This window comes from Nomascus leucogenys, chromosome 2 (genome assembly GCF_006542625.1).
Source record: "Nomascus leucogenys isolate Asia chromosome 2, Asia_NLE_v1, whole genome shotgun sequence".
NCBI classification, from domain to species: domain Eukaryota; kingdom Metazoa; phylum Chordata; class Mammalia; order Primates; family Hylobatidae; genus Nomascus; species Nomascus leucogenys.
The window spans coordinates 114647822-114671432 of record NC_044382.1 but is presented as its reverse complement, the minus strand read 5'-3'; the positions used below and the strand labels follow the sequence as shown (position 1 = coordinate 114671432).

Below are 23611 nucleotides of genomic sequence, written 5' to 3'. Positions count from 1 at the left end.
TCCAGAATAAGCCTAAACATTCATTTTGATCTCTGAATGTTTTTGGATTCTCTTCTCTCTCGTATTATAATAATGAATGGCCTCAGAATACACAGAATAGGCCTCATAACCATTTAGATTGCACACAGTAACTTGAGAATAATACAATAATCACTATCTTAGTAAACTAACTGTATTTTCCACCTGGAATTTAAAAAATTCTCTAACTTCTTGCCTCTGAACTCTTGATAGTTAAAAACATGACAGCTGTGTTTAATGTAAAGCAAGTTGCTAAAATGAATATAAAATCTGCTTACCTTGTATCAGTGCCTTTTTGACTGATTTTATAATTGGCTTACATTTGGGAAGACAAAATGGCTTTAACTGCTCTTGCAGCTGCTGTGCTCGTGTTGCTACTTGTGCTGTTAATAATTGCAGCACATCAGGAAAAAGTCAAGGGTCTAGAGCTACTGTCTTTAGCGCTCACCGAGTTGGGCAGGCCATATGCATGGCTCAGTGAGAGGTAATTGTGTGCCATTCTCCACTCTGGAACCCAAACATTACTATAAATTCAAGCACAGACTTGCTGACTCTAGCACCCTAACATTTCCTTGGCGATCTTCTCTACAGGAATGTTGGAGACGATGGATATATTCAGTGGTGGACCGTGAAAACACAACATAAAGCTATCAAAGTTCTACCTCATGTAAATCCACAAAAGCAACAGAGATAGCATGAAAACTTTCTGCTAAAAACAACAACAACAAAAAAAACAAAAACAAAACAAAAAGCATGGATTAAAATTTTCACCAATTTTGTTAACTTAAAAATAATCAATAGAAGATTTTGAAAATAGTCTTTTCTGTTGCAACTGAAAAGAGAATACCTATACAGTAATGTTTTTCTAAGCTGATTTTTTACACTGGAGATCTTGATGTGGCAAAAGAATACCTGGATTCCACCAATGATAGTAATTTGATAAAAAGTGACCTCAGAAAATGAACTTATACCTAAATCCAAAATGAAGTTAAGACCATACAATTTGAACATCTGTGATGTGCCTAGTTTCTTTTTCATGCCTGGCAAAGATGGGGTTGGAGCTCATTGTGCCATTTGTGACAGTGTGATAGAATATCAACTAACTTGTGATAAAATATCAAATCATTTATCTACAACAAAATTAATCCAGAAACAAGTTGATTGTAAGCAAAGGCATATTTGATGTTATTTTATAATAATGTCTTATCTTGTTAAACTAGAATAAGAGTATTGTAGGGACATACAGTTTTATGTACTTTTATATATTTAGAAAGACGTTATTATGAATTGAAACAGATACATGCTAAAAATTAAAATAGTACAAAAGGAAATACAGTGAAATGTGAATCTCATGGGAACATATACTTCATATTTCCATGTCCATTGACCGCATTCCCACATGTGTGTGTCTGTGTGTGTGTATCTTTGTATGTGTGTGTAAGGGTGTGTCTCTCTTCACATAATTTCAGAAATAGGCAAGTAATTATTAGTAAAAGGGAAAACATAGTTTTTAACACATGAAAACATACCCATCTAAGTAATAATCAGATGCAAAATAAAGGAAATTAACATTTTATCTATCGAATTAGATAATGTATACTAAATTGTTTAATAGCATTTAGCAAGAGGGTGGGGATCCAGCAACTCTTACAACTTATTGCAAGAGTTAATAATTTGGCATTACCTATTAATATTTTAAATATATGCAATTTGACAAAGTTTTATATATTTTTTTCTTATCGTACTACTTCATTTTCACACCGCTGATAAAGACATACCTGAGAATGGGCAACTTACAAAAGAAAGAGGTTTAATGGACTCACAGTTCCACCTGGCTGAGGAGGCCTCACAATCATGGTGGAAAGTGAAAGGCACGTCTCACGTGGCGGCAGACAGGAGAAGAGAATGAAAGCCAAGCAAAGTGGGTTTTCCCTTATAAAACTGTCAGATCTCGTGAGACCTACTCACTAGCATGATAGTAGTATGGGGAAACCATCCCCATAATTCAATTACCTCCTTCTGGGTCCCTTCCACAGCACAGAGGAATTATGGGAGCTATAATTCAAGATGACATTTGAGTGGGGACACAGACAAACCATATTATTTATTGACTAGCAAGTGAGTTTTCTGTAAAATAAATTCATCATCCTCTTATGTTTCTGCATGTCAAATTTTTCAACTAATTGTTTGTCCTTTGACTCTGATTTTAGTATTGATTTTTCAGGTAATGTTAGAATTTTTAGCACTTTATGTCATCAAATTAATTAGCTCATCTCCTTTAAGACTTCTTAGATTTTTGTCTTGCCAGTTTTGTGTGTTTCCTTACACAAAGAACATAAAAAAGAAAGAAAGGCTTACTCTGTTTTCTTTTTGATATTTTATGTTTGTCTTTGTGTATTGGTTTCAAATTTTTGTTATCAAACATTAATCATAAAGTAGATAGAATAGTGTGATAATCCTACATATAATTCTATAATGACTAACTTTTGTTGCATTTGCTTTATTTATTTTTTAATTAGATAGCTTAAAGTAGGTTAAAAATATCATGACATTTCACCCATCTTTTTTACCCAAACACTGTGGTATGCACACCTAGAAAAAAATCAGTTACTGATTTATTGAATTATCAACCTTTTCGTACTGAATATTTCTTGCACGAAATATCAAAATAGAGTTTGAAATGGGTCCTAAAATAAAAATTAAAAGACACAAAATATATGTATACATAAACTTTTACAAACTATTATAAATATGAAGTCCTTGGAAACCAAAGCTACCTGTCTGTCACATACTTTTATTTTCTGACCTAGTTTAACAAAGACAGTTATATTATTTTAGAGAGATTGACTATTTTTCCACATTCAGATTGAACCTGGTTAATCAATTCTTTTGTATGATACAAGGAAAACTGTAGACATTCTGACTACTCTTGTCTCTTTTCCATTAAGTTATATATTAATGGGGGAGACTTTAAAGCATTATCAGCAAATATTACCAACAGGATTGTCATGATCAGCCAAATTCATGATAATCAATGGAGGTGATTGATGGAGCCTCTTAAATAAAATTATGGCATTCAACAGAGGAACATTATTTAACTCTGAAATAGCAAGAAAAAACTGTGCAATTTGTAATACAGTATGGAAAAAGAATTTTTTCAGGTCTTTGAAAAAAATCTATTACAGTTGTTAATGATCCTAACATGGTCTTAAAAGAGCTAAAATAGAATTCAGATATATCAACTTTTAAAGTACTGATTATTTTCGTTTTCCAAAACTGAAGGTAGAACAATCTCCATGTATTGTAAACCAAATTTACCACACAATGAAATAGTGGCATTATGCTCATCTGTAAGTTTAGTAAATTGAACTTACAGCTTTTACCTAATATATGTTCTGTTCTTTTGTCTCAATAGTCTCTCCATCCAATCTTTTTTCAAAATTCATAGCTCTCGGGATGTTTTAAAATTATTTTGCCATGAAAGCTCTAACATTATCATTTTTCTATTACAAAAGCAAAACCTTCAGTGCATAACTTTTACTCTCTGGTTATTACATTATATTTATTCTTTTGTATTCCGAAAAGTATTTTCACCAAAGAGAGGGTGAAAAGATAAAATTGTAAAATGGAAAAAAAATGTACACAAAGCACATAAAATACAAAATAAAATTTTCACATATCATAGGTTAAATAAGAGACAAATCATTTTAGGCCTAAAGCAAAATGATGTGTCTCTTCATTAAAAAGATGTTATATTTCGTTCAAAGGAAATAGGAAGAAAGCCCATTGACTGATAATAGGAAACATCATAAAGAGACATTTTCATAAGTCACTTTACCCTTCCCTCATTGAAAAGGATAGATAATGGTGTGTTTGTGATGTCAGAAAAAGACAAGGAACTATAGAAATGAGGGAATAACTAAATAATATATTATTCTTAAAGAATACTAATTATGCCACTTAGAGGCTGCCTAAATATTGTGGTGGTGTGCTTTTTCAAACTTTTATGCTATATTTTAAATTGTGTTTATCTCAAACACAAAAATAATTGAGACAATATTAATGTCAATGTGTATTCAGCAAACACATACACACTCATACACAAACCCACACACATTCTGTACTTGTAATGATTGGAAGTTAACTTGGACTTAAGCAAACTTCTGTTGCAGTGAGCTGAGATTGCACCACTGCACTCCAGCCTGGGTGACAGAGTGAGACTCTGTCTCCAAAAAAACAAAAACAAAAACAAAAACTTCTCCTAGAATCTATCAATCTGATACAGAGAATTATTCAATTTCTGTAGTTTCAGTAAGTTTGACAAGAAATTTACGTGGCCGCATTAGCCCCTAATAAGCAAGTCAGTCTCTCCTTTGAATCTTTGAAGCCAGGCACTGACTCTTCTCTCTAGCTATGGAAGTCCTAGATGGCATGTTCTTCCAATATAAGGCTATTTCATCCTCACTGAAACAAAGGCTTTTGTTGAATGTAACCACCTTCATCAATTATCTTAGCTAGAACTCCTGGAGAATAATCCACTGCAGGTTGTTGTTGTTGTTGCTGTTGTTGTTGTTGAGATGGAGTTTTGCTCTTGTTGCCCAAGCTGGAGTGCAATGGTGCCATCTGGCTCACTGCAACCTCCACCTCCCAGGTTCAAGCGATTCTCCTGCCTCAGCCTCCCAAGTAGCTGGGATTACAGGCACACACCACCACACTGGGCTAATTTTTTTGTATGTTTAGTATAAACGGGGTTTCACCATGTTAGCCAGGCTGGTCTCAAACTCCTGACCTCAGGTGATCATGAATGAACCATTGCTAGCTTCCAACTTGTCTTCTGCGGCTTTCTCACCTCTGTTAGCCTTTATAGAATTTAAGATAGTTAGGGCTTTACTCGGGAGTAGGTTTTGGTTTAAGGGAGTGTTGTGACTCCTCTGATCTTCTATCCAGATCACTAAAATTTTCTTCAATCAGCAATAGGACTGTTTCTCTTTCTTACAATTCGTATGTTCACTAAAGTAGCACATTTAATTTCCTTCAAGAACTTTTCTTTCACATTCCTAACTTGACTGTTTGGCACCAGAGGCCTAGCTCGGCTTTCGACATGCCTTTCTCACTAAGGTTAATCATTTCTAGGTTTTGATTTAAAGTGCATGAAACTCCTCCTTTCACTAAAACACTTAGGAGTCATTGCAAGGTTATTAATTTGCCTAAAATAAATACTGCTCTGTCTCAGGCAATAGGAGGGCTTGAGGAGACGGAGAGAGGTGGGGAATGGCCTGTTGGTGGAGCAATCAGAACACACACCGTATTTATCCACTAACTTCACCATCTTATGTGAGCACAGTTACGGTGCCCCCAAACAATTACAATAGTAAAATCAAAGACCTCTGATCACAGAACTTCATAATGAACACAATAAGAATAAAAAAGTGTGAAGTATTTTGAGAATTACCAAAATGTGACACAAAGAAGAGGTAAACATATGCTGTTGATAAAAGGGCATTGATAGACTTCCTTGATGCAGGGTTGCCACAAATCTTTAATTTGTAAAAAATGCAATATCTAGGAAGCTTAATAAAGTGAAGTGCAATAAAAAAGTGTATGTTTGTAATGTCTATTATCAATTTGTAAAAGGGCAGTACGATATACCCCATTCTAAGCATAATGACAAGAGGATTTCTTTGCTCCAAAAGGAACTTGCAGAAATGTTTTACAGACATTGAGATTTCTTTTAAAAATTTTCCGATCTATTCTAGAAATTTCAGCAAGTATTTTTTAATAAACATGACTGTATTACAATTTACTTAAAACTTACAACTGTGATTTAATACAGATGGGGCCCTGAGAAGAGTGCCTCGCATACAGTGAGTACTCAATAAGAGGCAGATTTATTTTTCTAGTTTTTATTTTATTATTATTATGTGTGTTGGTTCTTCCTAAGTTAATGAAACCATTTAGAAAGCTTCTAACACACAATAAAAATAAATGAAAACCTCAGAAAACACTACTTCACTCAAGTGTTATCAGAGATGCTTCTCAGGATGCAGAAGTGAAATTTTTTATGGTCACGAGTTTTTTAGTGCCAGTATATGTTAAGATTATCTGACCCATGACAACAAATTATGTATTTACCTTTAATAACACAGGCATTTGGTGGTGGTTTTTAATTGTTTACTTTCAATGACACATCTGCAAAATAATTAGCTGCTAATAAATATACTATTCAGGAAAATGAATGAGAGGCAGGAAGTGAAAATTAAACCCATGTTTTTGGTTTAACGTCCATCTGGTAGGTCAGTGCTTCTCAAACTTGCATGCACATAATGATCCCCTGGGGTCTCTTAAAAACACAGCTTCCTAGGTCTCACTTCTCCAGAGATTCTGATTTAGTATGTCTGACACTGGATCACAGAACTAATTTTTTCAAAAGGCCCCACATCATTCTAAAATTTTTAATCCATGGGCCATATTTTGCCTGATATTATAATAATTATTATGTTAGGAAGAATTCACAAACTTGGCTGATTACTTTTTTCTTCTACTGAGATAAAAGTTCAGCATTTATGCATTGTCCAGTATTGAAGTGTGCCCCTAGCCTGAAGATAAAATGCACTCTCTGTGACTAACTGAGGCACTCAAGGGTAAAACAGAACCAGGCAGTTGGAGCCGTGTGAATGAGCAGTCACATACTCTATGTTCTTGAAAAGACGTTGTAAAGGTATGAAAGGACCTCCTTTTCTACAATCAAGCCAAACCAGTTCCTGTTGGTGCTGAGATAGATTGCAGCTGGAAATTCTGTAACTGACACCAACAAACCACCTGAGGTCAGCCAATAAATAGAGACTTGTGATGTTTTGCTTAAAGGTCATCCAATCTGGGCCCTGCACCCACGCCCTGACCCCTCCTCAGAGCTCACTTTCATTTGGCACTGAAGGCTGCATCTCCTCATCTGCAGATCGCTTTTAGAAAATAAACTTTTTTCCTCTGCAAATCTCACTGGTCTTTTGTTAACACCAGGAACAGAAAATAACTCGATTCTATTTTAATCATAACAGAGACTACAAAATTGAAAACAATTTATCATAAGTATGTCATATTATTTACTAATGACCAACATGCTCTAGCAGAGAAATAGCAGTATCTTTTTCTCATTCATTACAGAATTCATGGCTGACACTCTTTTATCGAAAGACAGGTTAACAAGAGAAAAACATAACAAATCTATTTTGTAAACATTGTATGTAACATGGGAGCCTTTAGAAATGAAGAACCAAAGACCAAGGGAAAACTTTGCATTTTTATGTTGTTTGGTGAAAGAAGTGGATCCTTGTAGAGAAACAGGACTGGACAAAAGGGGTATGATCTAATGGTAATAAATTGGCAGGAACTCAGCAAGACGTTTTTGTTCAGACTTTTTTCTGTTGCTCTGTATGATATTCCGTATCCCAGCTTTGAGGCAGGATGTCTGTCACATGAGGGTCTTCAAGGAAAAGGAAGTGCTCAGAGAGTGACTTTCCTAGGTTTTATGGCTTTCTGGGGTTTAGGAGGATCTAGTCTCTATGACCTGCTACAGGGAAGAAAACGGGGCAGGAGAAAGGAAGACAGAAAAAGATCTCAGAAAAATTCTTGCTTCTGTGGTTTTCTCAATTCTCTTCAGCTTAAAATATTCAGTATGAGAAGGTGCTATATTTTGGGGGGTAGTGTTTCCTGAATTCCATCAATGCTGAGACGTTAAGGGCCAAAGAAATGCAGGCTATTTCCCCCCCCCCCCAAGTATGCCATTCAAGAAAACTAAAGTTTGAAGGGTTTAACTTGTGTTTCCAAAATCTCGTTATTATTCATTTTCACGTATGTTTACACATATTTATTTAACAGATACTAGATATAAGATGTTGTGTTTCATGCTGGGGTACGAAGATGCAAATGAGAAATTTCTACCTTCCAATTAATTATAGTAAAAATTGACTCTAAATTCCAGGTCTGCCCTAGTACTACAGTACTCGGAGGTCCAGTGGCTAATTGGTAGGGTGACTAAAGACCATTTTCTGACTAATGAACATTTAATAAGTGAATCTATATTTGCTTGTATGCCCATTTTTATTTCTCAGCTTTAAGAAACTATCCTTAGGTTTTCATTCTTATCAAAATATTGGTATCAATTTAAGGTTTTTTTTTACGTTACATTTTAGTATTCCTCAGAGGTACTGGGAGAAGTTGCCTTAGAGGCATTAAAGTGCCCTTTTCTCTAACTAAGGAACAAAAGCAGACCTTGATTTCACCAGGTAATTGTGTTATGTTACCTGCCTTTCACGAAGGCATTATAGGCCTAATCTTTGTCTTTTGAATTAGAAATTGGTATTTAAAAGAGAGCTATTTACTTCTAAGGAATAGGAAATTCTGTGGAAAATAGATTGCTGCAACATTATTGTAATCTCATATATGTCAGCTGTACAAATTAAATTCACATATCTTGACATTTTATATATGCATTGTTAGTTTCCAGAAAGACAAAAATAAAGGGACAGAAAAACACAACAATAGAAGTGATTTCAATATTAGCAATATATGTTGCACAATGGTTCAATATGAGCTAGAGTTATTTATGGAGCTTTTCCTTTCAACTTCATAGGTGTACTTTGCAGCAAACTTTTATGCAATTATTATGACTTTGATATGTAGAGGTAGTAAAAACATATATACATATACCTATGTATATGTATGTACAAATACATCTGTGTGTGTGTATTTGTAAGCCCTTAGAGTTTATTCATATAAGATTGTTTTCTTCATCCATTAACCATTCCTTACAGTATCCTTACTTTGGGTAAGAAAATGTACCAAAAAACAAAAAATAGCAGCATAAGAAAATCACTTACTTTTTCAGGAATGTATTTGATTTGACATACCTAACAAACCAAACACAATTTCTAATCTTTGTGTTTCCAAAAGGCTTTATGAGTTTTCAAATTTACTGTTCAATAACATACAGTTTCTATAGTGACTGTATAAGAAAATACGACATTTATGTTATAGCACTTGAAGAAAGAGAAATGCTCTACAGTAACTCAAATGCATTTTTAAAATTTGATAATAACCTGTCTTTCAGTGAGTAGTATACAATGTTATACACACAAATGGTACTTCACAGTCTATCCTGCAGAATGATTATTTTTATCTATACTTATATTTATATACCAGTTAATTTTCAAAGATGTTAGCTAGATACCAAATGTACACCTAGTGGCAAATCGTATTACTTAATAAGTGACTTCTTTTCTTGGTCAAAGGTCTCTTACTCTTATTTTATTAATCAATTGACTTATAAGCACCTACTACAGGTAGGAGTACTTATGAATATACATGAAAAGAATGAAAGGCAAGTTACCAATCATTTAATTACCTTTTGAATAAGTAGTTCTAGTACAAAATAATAATGATGGTAAAATGATAGTGCTTACAGAAATCTATAGATTTGTTCAATATAATGGGAAGGGCCCAGCGCCGTGGCTCACACCTGTAATCCCAGCACTTTGGGAGGCCAAGGTGGGCGGATCACTAGGTCAGAAGATCGAGATCATCCTGGCTAACACGGTGAAACCTCATCTCTACTAAAAATACAAAAAATTAGCCAGGCATGGTGGCAGGCGCCCATAGTCTCAGCTACTCTGGAGGCTGAGGCAGGAGAATGGCGTGAACCAGGGAGGCGGAGCTTGCAGTGAGCCGAGACCGCACCACTGCACTCCAGCCTGGGCGACAGAGTGAGACTCCGTCTCAAACAAACAAATAAATAAAATAAAAATAAAAAATAAAATATAATGGGAGGAATAGGGTCAGAGTAGACAAGTTTATAGAAAGAAAAGAAAAATAAAACAATTATATATAAACTATAAACTTCATAGAGGAATCACAAATTTGGATATACTTTAATAGTTTTGACTTTTTAAAAATAAACTTTAGTTTTTAATTTTTCTATGTTTTGGTTTATAGAAAAGTTGAGAGGATAGTATACAGTTTCGATAAGGACTTTTAATGAACCAATATTGACATTAACTAAAGTTTACACTTTATTCAGATTTATTTAGTTTTTACTTAATATCATTTTTGTCTTCTAGAATCCCATTCAATTATCACATTAAATTTAGTTGTCATGTCTCCTTAGTGCCCTCCTGGCCATGACATTTTCTTAGATTTTCCGTATTTTTTATGATATTGACAGTTTTGTGGAGTATTAATCAGGCATTTTATAGAATGTTCCTCTAGTGAGATTTGTGTTTTTTTTTTTCATGACTTGATTGAGGTTATACATTTGGGAGAAAGATCGCAGATGTCAAGTGCAATTGTTATCACGTCATATGAGGGACACACACTATCAATCAACATGACTTAACACTGTTGCAGTTGACTCCATCAGTTGGCTGAGGTAATGTTTGTGAGGTCTCTCAACTATAAAGTTATTGTTTTCACCTTTTATTCGTAGTATTGTAGTCGTTGAAAGAGTCATTATGAGGAGGCTGTACTCCTGGAGTGAGGAGTTATTCTTAAGAGCAGAGCATCTATATACATTACTTGAAATTCTTCATGCAGGAGATGTGTCTCTTTCCCCCTCCCCCATTCATTTTTACTTGTTCATTTATTTATATCTGTATGGAATCATGAATATTTATTGTGTATTTTGTGTTATAATACAAGTACTTTATTTCCTTACTTTTTTGTTGTTGTTGTTCAAATCATTCAGATTTGGCTATTGTGAGGTTTTTTTTTTGTTTTTGTTTTTGTTTTTTTAGTACCTCTTACCTTTCTGGCACTACAATATACACCAGGCTCATCTTTTCTATTTCTTGTCCCAGTTTTGAATCAACTAGTTCGTTTAATTAGAGAACAGTATTAGAAATTAAAATCTGAGTGCTAGGTGTGCTCATTGCTACTGGGGTGTTGTTGCTTTTAGATCTGTTGCTTTTATGCCTTAGGTTGTGACAGAGCAAGGACATATATGTGTTTAGAATATGTGCATAAATACACGTATCTTTCCATATGTAATCATCTGCATATATATCAAGTTAAACAGGAACTCATACTGATATGTTTAATTCTAATCCATTACTACATAGATCATTCTAGCTTTCTCCTTTTGCTTACCTGTGAACTCACACTTCAAAAGTGAAAAACAAAGTTGGCTCCTGTCATTCACTATAAAGTTAATTTTGTAATTCCAGTATACATGTAATATAGTAACAGAATGGTTATCCTATACCTCCTTGGGAAACAATTTTACCAACTAGAGTTCAGTATGTATGTACATTTCCTTTACCTTTAGTCTTACAGACTTCAGTCATTTCCAAGGTTCATGAGTCCAGGACGTTTTCTCTCCACCCTCTTCAGTAAGCTTTTAAACATTTTAATATAATTAAAATATTTTAATACAATTAAAATATTTTAATACAGTATAAATCCCATTCTGGGATCTCTCGGCCCCCTAGGTATTATTTTAAAGTTGTCATATATTAAGGGTCACTCTTTGTGCCTTAAAGTTCTACGAGTTTGACAAATGCACGGTGGTATTTGTCCTGTGGTAGCATACAGAATAAATTCATCCCCTAAAAAACTCCTCTGTGCTTCACCTATTTAACTCTGTCCCTCTCCCTTTGGCACCTCATAACCACTGAATATTTTACTGACTCTATAGGTTTTCCTTTCCCATGATGTTATATAACTGCAATTATACAATATGTAGCCTTTTGACCAGTTACTTTCAATTACCAATACACGTTTAAGGTTCTTTTATGTCTTTTCATGGCCTAGTAATTTCTTTTTATTACTAAATAATATTCTATTGTACAGTTGTACCACACTTTTTAAAAAATTATTTCACTTATTGAAAGCCATTTAGGTTGTTTTCATATTATGGTGATTATGAATAAATATGCTATAAACAACTATATGCAAGTTTTTATATGGACATAAGTTTTCATATCAGTTGGGTAAATGCCTAGGTTTATGACACCTGTGTTGTAAGGTAAGCTTATGCTTAGCTTTGTAAGAAATTGTGAAAGTGACTTTTAAAGTAGTTGTACTACATACCTATTAGTATACTTGTTAGGTCTATCTTATTTTAATTAGCAATAACCTAATGACAGCTTAAGAGTTAACCATCTTTTCACATATTTTTTCTTTGAGACAGAGTCTCACCGTTGCCCAGACTGGAGTGCAGTGATGCAGACCTCTGCTCACTCCAACCTCCGCCTCCTGGGTTCAAGTGATTCTCCTGCCTCAGCCTCCCGAGTAGCTGGGATTACAGGTGCGCACCACCACACCCGGCTATTTTTTGTATTTGTAGTAGAGATGGGTTTTCGCCATGTTGGCCAGGCTGGTCTCGAACTCCCAATCTCAAGTGATCCGCCCACCTCAGCCTCCCAAAGTGCTGGGGTTACAGGTGTGAGCCACCGCGCCTGGCCCTTTTCATGTTTATTTGCCAAATGTACTGACTTTTAAAAATTTTAATGCAAGTTCTTAAACAAATTTCTGAATAATAGCTGTATCCTGACATTTTCCTTTTTAATAAGTGCTGAATAATCAGAAAGATGAAAGTATCATATGGAGGTAGGGTGGTATAACATTGGACTAAGTTTAGTATTCTTTTTAGTCTTTGTCTTCAGCATTGTAAATCAAGAACAACAACAAAAACTCCTTTATGCAACTGGTGCAGGTATAGACAAAGGAAAGAAGAAAAAGGAGGAGGGGAAGGAAAAGGAAGAAAAGGAGGGCAGGAGAAAAGGGGCAACAGAAGGAGAAGCTAAAAGGAAAGAAAAGGGAGCCAACTTTTTTTTTTAATTGTAAGAAAATATGTGTAAATAAAATACTATAAATATATAGCATTTCCCAAGTGAAACTCCATATATAATGCCACTCAGAAGTAGTAAAGAGAAATGAGATTTGTATTAGGTACTTGAGTGTCATTAATTAGTCGACAAAAATGTAGCAGTATTTTTCATCTAAGTAGCTACTCAAGTTTTCTTCCTTTTTCAGAGAAAGTTATAAATGGTTCAAGACTCAAGATTGCAGTGGCGGGAGAGGAGGAAGGAAATATAGAAATGTAATAAGTACAATGTACACATTAATGAGCACCTTGGAATAGTACACACTCAATTCATACTTAAGGAACTGTACTGAAATAAACACATAATAACAGGGAAGAGTTTTGGGACTAGAGATACAATTTTCTACCTTCATAGAAGATGAGGAGAAGGAGTAAGAAAATAAGTGGTGCTATAGAGACCTCCGGATAAAGAAAAGGGACAGGCCCCTGTGAATGCAATAGCATAATTTTGTTTGCCAATCTCTTTTTTACTTTGTGTGTGTGTGTCAGAGTCTGGCTCTGTCGTCCAGGCTGATGTACAGTAGCTCACTGCAACCTCTGCCTCCTGGGCTCAAGCCAACCTCCCAACTCAGCTTCCCAAATAGCTGGGACTACAGGTGCATGCAACCTGTAATTTTTATAGAGACAGGGTCTCACTATGTTGCCCAGGATGGTCTTGAGCCCCTGAGCTCAAGCAATCCACTGCCTTGGTTTCCCAAAGTGTTAGGATTACAGATGTGAGTCACCAGGCTAGTCTGCCAATTTTTTAAAATTATTTTAAAGTTCCAGGGTACATGTGCGGGATGCGCAGGTTACATTGGTAAACACGTGTCATGGTGTGGTTTGCCGCATCTATCAATCCATCACCAAGGTTTAAGTTAAGCCCAGCATGTATTAGCTATCTTTCATAATTCTCTCCCTCCCCCAACCCCCTCTGACAGGTCCCAGTGTGTGGTGTTCCCCTCCCTGTGTCCATGGGGTCTCATTGTTCAGTTCCCACTTATAAGCGAGAACATGTGGTGCTTGGTTTTCTGTTCCTGCATTAGTTTGCTGAGGATAATGGCTTCCAGCTCCATCTATGTCCCTGCAAAGGAAATGATCTCATTCCTTTTTATGGCTGCATAGTATATGTGTGCATATGTACTACATTTTCTTTATCATGTCTATCAGTCATGGGCATTTGGGTTGATTCCATGTCTTTGTTATTGTGAATAGTGCTGCAGTGAACATATGAGTGCATGTATTTTTATAATAGAATGCCTTATATTCCTTTGGGTATATACCCAGTAATGGAATTGGTGGGTCAAATGGTATTTCTGGTTCTAGATCTTTGAGGAATCCCCACACTGTGATCCACACTGTTTGAACTAATTTACATTCCCACCAAGAGTGTAAAAGCATTCCTATTTCTCCACAACCTTACGAGCATCTGTTATTTCTTAACTTTTAAATAATCACCATTCTGACTGGCATGAGATGGTATCTCATTGTGGTTTTGATTTGCATTTCTCTAATGATCAGTGATGCTGAGCTTTTTTTCCATATATTTTTTGGCTGCACAAATGTCTTTTTTTTAGAAGTGTCTGTGTGTCTGTTCATGTCCTTTGCCCACTTTTTAGTGTTTTATGTTTTCTTGTAAATTTATGTTCCTTGAAGTTTCTGGATATCAGACCTTTGTCAGATAGATAGATTGCAAAAATTTTCTCCTAATTTGTACGTTGCCTGTTCATTCTGATGAAAGTTTCTTTTGCTGTGCAGAAGCTCTTTTGTTTAATTAGATCTCATTTGTCAATTTTTGCTTTAGTTGCAATTGCTTTTGGTGATTTTGTCATGAAATCTTTGCCTGTGCTTATGTCCTGAATGGTATTGCTTAAATTTTCTTCTAGAGTTTTTATAGTTTTGGGTTTTACATTTAAGTCTTTAATCTATCTTGAGTTAATTCTTGCATAAAGTGTAAGGAAGTGGTCCAGTTTCAATTTTCTGCATATGGTTAGCCAGTTTTCCCAGCACTTTTATTAAAAAGGCAATCTTTTCCTTATTGATGTTGTCATCCCTTTTGTCAAAGGTCAGATGTTTGTAGATGTGCTGTCTTATTTATGAGTTCTCTATTCTGTTCCATTGGTCTATATGTCTGTTTTTGTGCCAGTACCATGCTCTTTTGGTTACTGTAGCCTTGTAGTATAGCTTGAAGTTGGGTAGGTAATGCTTCCAGCTTTGTTCTTTTTTCTTTTCTTAGGATTGTCTTAGCTATATGAGCTGTTTCTGGTTCCATATGAATTTTAAAATAGTTTCTTCTAATTCTGTGAAGAACATCAATGGTAGTTTAATGGGAATAGCATTGAATCTATAAATTACTTTGGGCAGTATTTGCCATTATCTTATGAGTAATTTAGATTAAAAAGTAGCAGGGCAAGGAAAAGCTGGGTTTTTTTTTGCCTTTTTATTTTAGGTAGAAAGACAACAAATGAACATGTTGAAAAATAAGAAGTCAGTAAATTCAGCAAATGTAGAGATTCTCAGCTTCTGCATATTTAGATTACACATATAATGTAATTCTATAGATTGACACCTGTATAAATATCCCCTAAGAGTCACTTCTGAATGCATGTAAATACTTGGGTTTAGGTGTAGTGACAATATTGAAAAATGGAAAATAACTGGACTGTGAGTTCAAATTATTGAATTTATTCAATGCTTAATAGCTTAAAAACCTTGAATAAATCTCAGAATATTTGAGTTTCATATTTAGAATTGAAATAACATTTCATAGGGTTAACATAAGGATCAAAGGAAATAATTTATAAGTGAAAATTTATAAGTTACTGTATGTATTTATATAAAAAGAGGCAATATTAAAATTGAATAATTTTTCTTGGCTCTAAATATATCTGATATTTCAGGGCATAATGACTCAGGCCATACAAACTCATAAACACATATGAATTATTCTTTTTATCTATCATACATAATTCACCATTTTCTTCCACTTTTGTTCAGTGTTATTTGTTGATGAGGTACCAGCTGTCTCCAGCGTTGACAGTAACAACACTTCTTCCTCCAGCATTTGCTAGACTTCACTAGTGAAAAATCATCTGGTCTTGGCGCTTTCTCTCGTGGAAGAATATCACTTTTGTTTTAATTTCTTTAATAAATATGATCTTATTCAGGTTATTTTTTCATGTGTGAGTTTTCATAGTTTAAACATTTCTACGAGTTTGCTCATTTTATCTATTACCAAATTTGTGGGCAAAGAGGTGTTCATATTGTTACTTACCCACTTAAAGACAATTAAATCAGTAACAATGACCAGTCTTTCATTTCTAATATGAGTAATTAGTGTATTCTCTATTTTATTCTTGGCTATCTTGGCTAGAATTTATCAGTTTTATTAATCTTTTCAAATAACCAGCTTTTAATTTTGTAGTATTTTGATTTTGCATTTCATACTTCAATAGTAATGTGTTTTTTACTTTAATCAACTTTATTGAGTTATCAAATATATACAATAAAAGGTAAATATGTACACCTCGGTGACTAGCCCCACAATAAAGTCAGAAAATATTTCCAGTGCCCGGAAAGTTCCCTTGTGCCCTTTCTTAGAAAAACATCACCCCTTCTCCTAGAGAATACCTGCTTCAAGTTAGCCATTGATCTGTTTTACCGTCATCCCTCAGATTTGTTTTTTCTAGAGTTTCACAAACATTGAAACTTGTGGAATATAGTCTTTATATCTGGCATCTTTCACTTAGCATATCTGATATTCATTCATGCTGCATAAACAATAGTTCATTGCTTTTTTATTGCTGAGTGGTATTCAATTGTACAGATATACCACAATTTGTTTACTCATTCACCAGTTGATGGTCATTTAGGTTGTTTCTACTTTGGAGCTATGAATAAATATATGAATATCAGCATACAAATCCTTACACAGCCATTTATTTTAATTTCTCATGGGTAAATTATTAAGAGTTGAATTGCTGGGTTTTATGGCAAATGTATGCCTAACTCTGTAAGAAACTCTAAAGCTGTTTGTTTTCCAAAGTAATTGTTAACATTTTATATTCCCATCAGTAATATATGTTTCAGTTACTCTAAATCCTTCACTGTGTATTTTAAACTTTTAACATTTAGATATTTTGTTGAATGTGTAGTGACATCTTATTGTGAATTTAATATGTGTTTTATTGATGACTAATGATGTTGAACATCTTTTCATATGCTGATCAGCTAGCTATTCTTCTATCATTTTACGTAAAGTGTCTCTTCATGTCTCTTTTACTTTGGGAGTGTTTGTCTTCTTCCTTTTGATATGCTAGTTTTTGTTAGATATAGAGATATAAAGATTTAGAGAGATATAGATGATAGGATAACAAAAAGATGCAATTTCTCTGTCAAATACACATAGGAAAATATTTTCTCCCAGTTTGTGGTTTGACATTTTTCTAATGCTATCTTTCAGAGATAGGAAGTTTTATTATTATTATATTATTGGTAATTATTTTATATGTTCAAAGTAAAAGATGTCTTACATCCAATTTGGAAATATCCTTTTCTATGTGTTCTTTTAGAAGTTGAAGAGTTTTAGTTTTAACTTAGGTTATGATTCATTCCAAATTAATGTTTGAATATGTTGTGACAAAGATTGAAGTTTGTTTTTTGTATATCTGGATAAGGACTTGTTCCAGCATCATTTTTTGAATAGACATTCCTTTTGAGAGAGGAGATAGGAAAAAATCCAGTCAGGCAGGCACACACACACACACACACTCTTGCTTTCATTTTGTAAAGGATTTATGACCATGTTCATGAGAGGTATGTTTTCTTTTTTATTTTTATTTATTTATTTTTTATTTTTTTATTTTATTTTTTTTTTTTTGAGACGGCATCTCGCTCTGTCGCCCAGGCTGGAGTGTAGTGGCGCAATCTCGGCTCACTGCAAGCTCCACCTCCTGGGTTCACGCCACTCTCCTGCCTCAGCCTCCCGAGTAGCTGGGACTACAAGGGCCCGCCACCATGCCCAGCTAATTTTTTTGTATTTTTAGTAGAGACGGGGTTTCACCGTGGTCTCGATCTCCTGACCTCGTGATCCGCCCGCCTTGGCCTCCCAAAGTGCTGGGATTACAAGCGTGAGCCACCGCGCCTGGCCGAGAGGTATGTTTTCTTACAGTATCTTTAGTTCATTTAATTATTAGAGTTATGCTAGCTTCATTTTACAAAAATGAGTTGGAAACTATTCTTGTTTCTTCTATTTTTGGAAAATGTTTGTGCATGATTGAAATTACTATTTTTGGTTTGTTTTAAATGTCTGAGAGAATTCTCCAGTGAAGCTGTGTGAATTTTGGGTTTTCTCTGGGAAAAGGCTTTTAATTATGAATTTTACATAAAAAATCGATGTCGATCTCATTAAGTATTCTATTTCTTGAAAAGTTTTTGAAGAGATTTCATTTTCTCATTTTTGACTTTCAAAATATTTGTTCCTTCAGTCTAATTTTTCAGATATATTTGCATATAATTTATCATAATATTCTTTTTAAAGTTTTCATAATCTATAGTGACATATACTCTTTCATTCATGAAATTGTTATAATCTGTCTTCTCATTCTTGGTCATCCTATCTAAAAGATTACATATTTTACTGATTTTTTTATAAAAATGAGCTTTTGGTTTAATTGATTATTCTCTTGTTTTTCCACTGTCTATTATATTATTTTATACTCCCACCTTTATTATTTCCTTTTGTTACTTATTTGGGTTTAATTTTCTTTTTGTAGCTACTAAAGGCAGAAACTTAGACCACTAATTTAAATCTTTCTTCTTTATCTTGGAAAACATCTAAAGCTGCAAGTTCTTACTGTGTCTTGCTTTAACTATACTCACACATTTTGATCCGTTGTGTTGTCACTCTTTTTTAGTTCAAAATATTTTCTGAGTCAGTGATTTCCTGTTTTAGAAGTATATGTGTGAGTGTGTGAGTGTGTGTGTGTGTGTGTGTGTGTGTCTTTAAGTTTCAAATATTTGGAGCATTTCCTGGTATTTTTGTTATTTATTTCTAAATCAGATCTGTTGTGAAATGTAAATTTTCTATATAATTCCCATCATTTTAATTTTTTTCAGACCTGCTCAATTTATTATTTGGAATTTCTATGAGTTTTCCTGATGGGCATTTAAGAGCTCTTTATTTTGGAAGTAGTTTATCGTACTGAATAGATGCAGAGTGTTGCTGAGTAATGCTATTAGATTTCTGCACCTGGACATCTTTCTGTTCAATCAAACTGCTCATCTTTAGGGACATGGAACTGCTCAGTGTGCCAATAGCGAAATTCATTTCTAAAAATTTGATCCTGTGTTACTGTGAAAAAAATTATTGCTTTCTGATTTTATCACAGAGAACATTTTTTATTCTTTTTATAAACTAATAAAATGAACTGAAATTGAACCACCTAAGTCACTTTGCATTAATACAAGTTATCCATTTTTGATCATGTGTAATTCACAGTGGGAGCAAGGTCAAATCTCTCATTTAGCTGTAGTCTTGAACCCCTGTAAGCACCTCATAAATTGTTCGCTAGCACTAGCTTTGGATTGTGCTCAGAACATTGAAAGTATTTACACCTGGGCTAGTAAATTTCCTCTGATGCTATTTCCATTTCCTCAATAAGTAATTTTAAATTCTTTTTCAAACTTTGAGAAACAATTGTTTATACTGAACAATAGTTGAAAATCTTCCCTTTTCTTATTTTTTTCTTCGATGACTTCAACATTTATCTTAATCCCTAAACTATTAAAGTTATGGGACTTTTCATGACATATTCCTAATGAGGAGATTATCTTAGATAAATATTATCGAGGTCTATCTCCCACTCTTGATACTTTCCACTCAGATTTCCATTTGTTCTCTGCCTTTTAAATTATATATCTATATACACTGATTTTCAATGAATTTGCTCATTATTTTAGCCATAGACATCTTCAGAAATAACTAGATATACATTCAAGCATGAGAATTTTGTGACAGTACTTTCTTGTGTATCTCTCCAGCATCTCTTTTTTATTTAAGACTTTTTTCCTCACTGCTAAGAATTTTTTGGTAAAATTTCCACACTTGATTCTAATGTAATCTTTATCCCCTCAAGTTATTCCATGAATCAAAATTTAGATACTATAAACTTAATTTCAACATTAGATATTAAGATACCCATGGTACAAAGTAATTAACCTGAATGTGACAATAGCTAAATTCAGAACACAGACGTGGCACATATCAAACACAATTCCTCTAAAAAAGAAATGAAGAAAAAGGAAAAAGAAATGAAGTTGAACTTTTAATCACTTGGATAAAGGGAAAGATTCTTATAGGATCAAATAAGACCTATTTGCCACTATCCTGATCCATACTTTTGTGAATATTTTAGGGTAACAACTTCTATGAGTAATACATATTGAACAAATGCAAGCATGGGAGAATCAAGACCTTCATTCTAAAAGAATATTTTTGGTTATTCTTAGGGAGTAAATTCTCAATTATTTTTCAGACAGCTCCTTGCTGACTGGAATCACGTTAACTCTATAAGAAATTTTAAGTTAATATATTTCTCTGGTTGGAAAAGTTTTCAGTTTTGAAACAAGAACACAAAATCTCTTCTGCAAAATAACCTTGAAGTCCAAAGAGAACTTAGTACATAAGTGATGATGGTACAAGTGTGGGGATGGACAACCCTATTCATCACTATGACATACAGGTAAGAGCAGAGGTCATGCTATCCTTTTGAAAGGTTTTATTTACATATATTTAATGAGGTTCTCTCTTTTCAACTCAGGATTGAACAATGGATTTTAAGTAGAATAAAGGGAAAAACATGTTGTTTAAAACTACCTTTTTCTTATGTACAGTGCAAAATACATACAAATTATAGGATTCTGTAGGTAGTTCCGTATTTATTTGTAAATCAATTTATAACTTTTTTCTTAAAATTAATACATTTTTATTTGTACCAGAACATTTTTAGATGTTTTATATATAACTTGCTTTCTATTAAAGTAATATTTTCCTAAAGGTGTCTTGTTTCTTTTTTTTTTTTCCTGAGACAGAGTTTCTCTCTGTTGCTCAGGCTGCAGTGCAATGGCATAATCTCGTCTTGCTGAAACCTCCGCCTTCCAGGTTCAGGGATTCTCCTGCCTCAGCCTCCTGAGCAGCTGGGATTACAGGCGCACGCTACCCCACCTGGCTAATTTTTGTATTTTTACTAGAGATGGGGTTTCACCATATTGGCCAGGCTGGTCTTGAACTCCTGACCTCAAGCAATCTGCCTGCCTTGGCCTCCCAAAGTGCTGAGATTACAGGAGTGAGCCACCATGCTTGGTCTTGTTTCTTGAGATAGATGTTTTCTGTAAGATGATTATTTTCTGTAAGATGAATTTTTCTGTAACATTATTTTCTGTAAGATGATTATTTTTAGTCTTAGATACTCCCATCAATTATGAGTTCTATTTACTGCAGAGGCCAATGAAACATCAACATTATAACACCCATTTAAACAATTATACTGAAAACTTATTGTCACCGCAATACCTATCTAGCAAAACGTGTAATTTTTTTTGCTCCAAATATGTAATATATACTCAATCTAGGCTTACATTATGTCTCCAGTGTTCAGAATACTTGAAACAATAATAGCACTGTATTTGAAATAGTAATCTCCATTCTCCTCTAAGTAGTTATATATTTAAATTTGATGTTTCATAGTGGTGGCAATGTTATAGGAAAGGGGTCCCAATCCAGACTCCAAGAGAGGGTTCTTGTCTCCACAAAAGGGTTCTTGAATTTCGTGTGAGAAAGAATTCAGGGTGAGTCCACAGTGCAAAGTGAAAGCAAGTTTATTAAGAAAGTAAAGGAATAAAAGAAATGGCTATTGCATAGACAGAGAGTCCCCGGGGGCTGGTGGTTGCACATTTTTATGGTTATTTCTTGATGGTATACCAAACAAGGGGTAGATTATTCATGCCTCTCCTTTTTTGACCATATAGAGTATCTTCTTGACATTGCCATGGCGTTTGTAAACTGTGGTGGCACTGGTGTGATTGTAGCAGTGAGGACAACCAGAGGTCACTCTCATCGCCATCTTCGTTTTCATGGGTTTTGGCTGGCTTCCCTACTGTAAACTGTTTTATCAGCAAGGTCTTTATGACCTGTATTTTGTGTTGATCTCCTATCTCATCCTGTGACTTAGAATGCTCGAACTGTCGGGGAATATAGTCCAGTAGGTTTCAGCCTCATTTTACCCAGCTCCTAATTAAGATAGAGTTGCTCTGGTTCACACGCCTCTGACAGCAACAGTGCACTTAACTACAGGTGACTATTTTGTTCTGTCTAGTGTGTGTTTGTTGTTGTTTTTAAATTATCATTACCTGTCAATAGTTTCAAATCCGGATATTTAACATATAATCCAGATTTTCTAATTCTCATAACACTGTGATATCTACTACCTTTGTGTCTACTTTCCTTCTTAATCCACTCAAGTTGAGTATTTGTTTCCCGCTTAGGACATGTGTATTTTCCTTCACATACTCAGGATATTGCTTCCACTTGTTGTTGATTGACTCATATGGACATATAAGTTTATGATCTTTGACCTGAAACCTGTCTTTTTTTCATTAAATTCCAGTCTAGCTTCTAGTTGCTCTTGTAAGACTTCCTGACCACATCTATAGCTTGGCAATCATTTCTATTTCTGTCTGCCTACTTCTCTTTTTATTTAAAAGGCTAATTTGGAACCTAGCATTAAACATGATATAGTTTAGCTAAATCTCCAATATCCCCAATGGATTATAAATGCATTAGGAAAAGGGACCATATTTTGCAACAGTCCAGATGATTGGCCCTTTAGTATAATGCCCTAAATATGTAATGATTTTTCTAAGTGAGTCTTTTATTCTACCCATGCCTTAGTATCTAAGGAGGAACTTAGGATTTTTCAAACAGAAATTCATTTAAAATTTAATTTATATTACACAGGTCTGGGTGTTTCAGGTATGCATCTTTCTCTCCAACATATTATGGCACTGTTTCAGAAATCTGACAAGAAAACACTTGGTTTAATTTCAGGCAATCATATTCGCGTAATTAGTTTTGGTTCCAATCACTTGAGTTAAATATTTTCAAGTAATTTGCAGGCTGGGGATCCAGGGAAAAAAATGTAGAAAATTGCCACAAGTATCGTTTTTGGTAACAAGAATTTGCCTCTGAGTCAGTCAAGATTCATATATACTATGGAAATGCAACGCACAATTCAGAGGGCAAGTGATACTCTATGAAAATTTTAGTTTCATCATGTAGTAAATGGAATATGTAAGAGATATAAAATCAGGAATGGAAATATTAAACCACACAGAATGTAGGAGTTCAAAGCCCTTAATTAGAGTTTAAATTGTGACTTCAAATTCTTCAAATGTAGTTTAGGTGCTTTATAAGGAATAGATTATATGTATGCAAATTAGAGTCTATGTGATTGACAGAGTAAAACATACTTTAGGACAAGATTTTAGTTATTACAAACTACTCAAGAATTACCATAGAATTGTTAGTTAACAGTTTGCCTTTTACATTTTCACACAAATACATAGCTTTATATTTGTCTACTGTTCTTTCCATTATTATATAGGAGTTAAAATCCTTATGACACTAACAGAAATAACCGAAGATTCTGCTGTATTAGAGCAACAGAGATTAACTCATTTGGC

At 34.2% G+C, this 23611-nt stretch overlaps 1 pseudogene; it reads left to right on the top strand.

Moving 5' to 3' along the window:
• Window positions 1-353: 353 nt before the first annotated feature.
• Window positions 354-23611, top strand: part of LOC100584009 — a 68312-nt pseudogene continuing 45054 nt past the window's right edge.